Genomic DNA, 4,205 nt, shown 5'->3' with positions numbered 1-4,205 from the left:
GGGTTGTCAGGATGTAAATTCCAACTTCTATTGATATGTAAATCAGCTTCCCTAAACAACCAATCAGAGACACTTCCTTTCCTGGGCCCACCCTCTTTCAGTATAAATAGAGTGGAAGTCTGAGACTCAGGCATTGCTGAAGATCCCTCAGGAGGAGGAGGCTGTTTGGAGCTTGGATACTCCAGGTGAGGATCAGAGTGGGAGAATCTACTCCTCTTTTAATTCTTCTTTCCTTGGTTTGGTGTTGTTGTTGGTGGTGGTGTTTTGTCGGTTGTGGGGATTGAACCCAGTGGTAGGGCAGTGTTGCTGGGCCTCTTTGTTTTCAAGACTGGGCATTATCCCTAGGTCACTTTGTGGACAAGTTTAGTGCTTTACCACTTGAATCACAGCCCACTTGTGATTTTGGAGTGGTAAATAGGAGATAAGAGTCTGTGTCAGGGGGACTTTGGTGCCCAGGCCTGCTTCAAAGCTTGATCCTCATATCCCAATCTATTGGGTAGCTAGGCTTTTAGGGGTGAGTCACCAGCACCTCATTAGATTCTAGGAATGATGGATCCTGACATTGTCCAGGCCTTCCAGAAGGAACTGAGCTGTGGCATCTGTATGAATACTTTCATAGAGCCAGTCACCCTAGAGTGCGGGCACAGTTTTTGTCGACCTTGTCTCTTCCTTTGCTGGGAAGAGACTCCAGCCAGGTGCCCAGGATGCAAGGGACCCTGCCAGCAGACAAACCTGAAAACCAACGTGGTTCTGAGGAGCCTGGTGGCCATTGCCAGAAGAGCCAGACTCAGGCAGTTCCTGAGCTCTGAGGAATACATGTGTGGGACACACAGGGAGACCAAGCAGATGTTCTGTGAGGTAGACAGGGCCCTGCTCTGTAGGAGCTGCTCCATGTCTCAGGAGCACAGGGCTCACAAACACCATTCTATAGAAAGGGCTGCTGATGTGCAGAGGAAGATGATTTCAAAGCAGGTGCATGCTGTATGGGAAAAGACTCAAGAAAACCAGCACAATTTACAGGAGAAGAAGAGACTCACCAACCAATGGATTTATTATGTGAACCTCTACCGAGACATGACTAAGGATGTTTTTAGAATGCTGCAGCTTTTTGTCCAGGAGGAGGAAAGATATCATTCCCAGCTACTGATCAATGAAGGAAGAGCCATGTTACAGCAACTCAGAGAAAGGGAAACCTAAATGCTTCAGAAGAAGCATCAGCTCAGGAATATGTTTCAGGAGCTGATCGAAACATACCAGAAGCCAGATGTGGAACTGCTTCAGGGTGTAGAGTTGACCCTAGAAAGCTGTGTGTCAGTGTTGGTCTTCATGCCACTTCCTCTGAGGCCACAGCTCAGTGCCCCTCCCATGCCTGGAATGAAAAAGAAGCTCAATCAGTACCGGGTGGAGATTGCCTTCAATGAAACTATGGGGAATCAAGGTCCTGGGAGCAGTGTTAGACATGACCATCAATATGCGGTTTTGAATTCTGAAGACTCCCTCCACTTCACTGCTTTTGGATGCCAAGTCTTCAGCTCTGGGAAACATTACTGGGAAGTTAGTGTGGATGAGTCTTCGACCTGGCCCTTGGGAGTTGTTACTGATTCTGTCATAGGGAGCAACCTCAGTGAATCTGAGGACGTTTTCCTCCTTTTGTTTGTGAAAGAGAACACACTTTACACCCTTTTTACCACCTTCCCATTGCTGTCTCAATATGTAGAGAAGCCTCTGGGCCGGGTTGGTTTGTTTCTTGATCTTGAGCATGGCAGTCTGAGTTTTTGGAATGTGGCTAAGTGTTCCCTTATCTGGAGATACCCCAATGATTCTCTCTGATTTCCTGTCAGGCCCCTTTATTCCAGTGGTATCCCGGTGTCTTAAGTGAAGAGACTCTCTATGTGTTGGGAACTCTATGGCAGAGAACCTTTCTCAAATGAAGCAAACCACTAATACTGTACTAATTTAAATTTTTTCATGAAATATGGTGGTAACTATAAAATGTAAAAACCAGTATTAAATGAAGATAAGATAAAGTAGCAACAATGCAACAAGAGAGCAAATAAATATTTTAAAATTGTTATAAAAATAAACCCATGCAAAATTGAGTCCCCAGTGATGGCTTTTCACCCTGAAAGCAGTTGGAATCCAGAATAACAACAAAAAGCAACATTGAATGCAGTGGGCACTGTTGTTTTACCAGTAATCCTTGCTAATCAGCAGGCTGAGTTCTGAGGATGGCAATACATAGCCAGGAAAAACAGATAAATCCAAGTGACTCTTATCTCCAAATAACCACCAAAGTGGAGTTGTGTTCACATGGTACAAGAAAAAAATTCCCACAAGAACAAGGCTCATGCCCTAAGTTAAAGCCTCAGGAAAAGCTAGTACAAAAATACAGTACTAGTTTCAGTGACACAAAGTTCTAGAGCAGCCTTTCTATTAATAGGTCCTATTATCCATCCTGGGAGGAAAAAAACAAACACCTCTCTCCTAGAGCATAGGGGTCTTTACACTTTCTATTAGATTGGATTCTTTAACTTTCGGTACCAATTCCTAAACAAGGGGGAAAAATGTATACTCAGACAAAGAGCTGGTAATAATGGAGAAGAGACTAAATGGTTGAACACTAAAGATGAAGGCCTGTCTTTAAATAGAAGAAATAAGTCATCCTTTTGGGGGGTAAAAATGAGCAGAGAGATTCATAATAATAACTATAGCAGGGCTGGGAAGGTGGCTCAGTGGTAGAGCGCTTGCCTTGCATGCCTGAGACCCTGGGTTTGATTCCTCAGCAACACATAAGAAAAAAGAAACAGCCGGAAGTGGCGCTGTGGCTCAAGTGATAGAGCACTAGCCTTGAGCTGAAGAGCCAAGGGACAGCGTCCAGGCCCACAGTTCAGGCCCCATTACCGGACCCCCAAAAAAAAAAAACCAAAAAAATAAACACAAACCATAACTATGGCAAACCTTAATTTATATATTAGGCATACTGAGAGGTTAACAAGAGCCACCACTTGTAACAATATAACAGGATGCTTTGCAGGTGTGTTGGCTCTTTTTTGGATAATTAATTGTAGTTCTTTGATCCCCTGTGGCATTATCATATGGAGTTAAAAATGCTTACTTTTTTGTTTCCCTTTCACCCTATATATTTAATTGTTGTGTGTTCATCCCTTCTGTAATTATCTTATTGATGGGCAAAAGCTGCTAACTTGAGATTCAATGATATGAATGTAGGGTTAGACTGCTACTTCCCTGTTGGAAATTCAGATATAGGAGAATTTGCTTTTAAAGCTCATGGTTCAACAAACAAGAACAGATAAGGTTCAAGATTGATTCATAGTAATAAATCCTGGAAGGTGAAAGCTTATGTCATCGATACTATAGAACTTACTACCCTAAAAATAATATCCTAGATAATTTTCTAAAGTTTATAGCAAATAGAGTATTAATAATGTGCTCTTATAAAACACACACACACACACACACAAACACACACACACACACACACACACACACACACACATGAGCATTAGTAGGTTCTCTTATCAGTTTATCATATATATTAATTTACCATTTCATTTTAATATAAGCTTAGTCATATATGGTGTTTATTAGCCTTTTGCTCCAACATAAAACTCAAGGACAGTGCATAGATCCTTAGTTTAAGCTCCTAAATGGATAAGTCACAATAGAAAATAGACATGGAGAAAGTAACCTCAGATTCAAGGATCCTTTTCTGACTCACAGTTAGGTGATGGACAGTCAGGTGATTACTGGGTTCAGGCTGGTGAAGGAGATGGGTGTAGGCTTCCTGCAGACCTAACAATGATCACATCCCATCCAATAGCTAGTCAAGTTAGCATATGTCTGCCATCTCAGCTATATACAAAGTCTCAATAGGAAGATCTCAGTCCAGGAAAGCCTAAGCATTAACACATTAATACAAAAATAAACTAAAAAATGGTATGTTGTATACAGTTCTGGTACTGTACTGTTGAATTCATACCATTTGCTTAAACTCTGCTAACCAATTTACTTAACTCTAAATGTTAATAACAATGCAATGATGTTGGTCCAGTTTTTCAATTTAGAAAACCATAGGCAGGTGTTAATAAACATAAGGTGGTGCTGAGTTTATTAGAAGAATGTTTGTGTGGTCATGTTTCACTGTATAAATGTGAGTATAAAGAATTCAGTGCAGTCTTTACCTT

General features: G+C 41.6%; 1 pseudogene; it reads left to right on the top strand.

Annotated features, from left to right (window-relative positions):
• Nucleotides 1–549: 549 nt before the first annotated feature.
• LOC138825625 (tripartite motif-containing protein 43 pseudogene) lies at nucleotides 550–1,734 on the top strand (annotated as a pseudogene).
• The last annotated feature ends 2,471 nt before the right edge of the window (nucleotides 1,735–4,205 follow it).

Source organism: Dipodomys merriami, unplaced genomic scaffold (assembly GCF_024711535.1).
Source record: "Dipodomys merriami isolate MVZ:Mamm:240054 unplaced genomic scaffold, mDipMer1.0.p SCAF_1385, whole genome shotgun sequence".
NCBI lineage: Eukaryota > Metazoa > Chordata > Mammalia > Rodentia > Heteromyidae > Dipodomys > Dipodomys merriami.
This window is presented reverse-complemented; position numbering and strand designations above follow the sequence as displayed.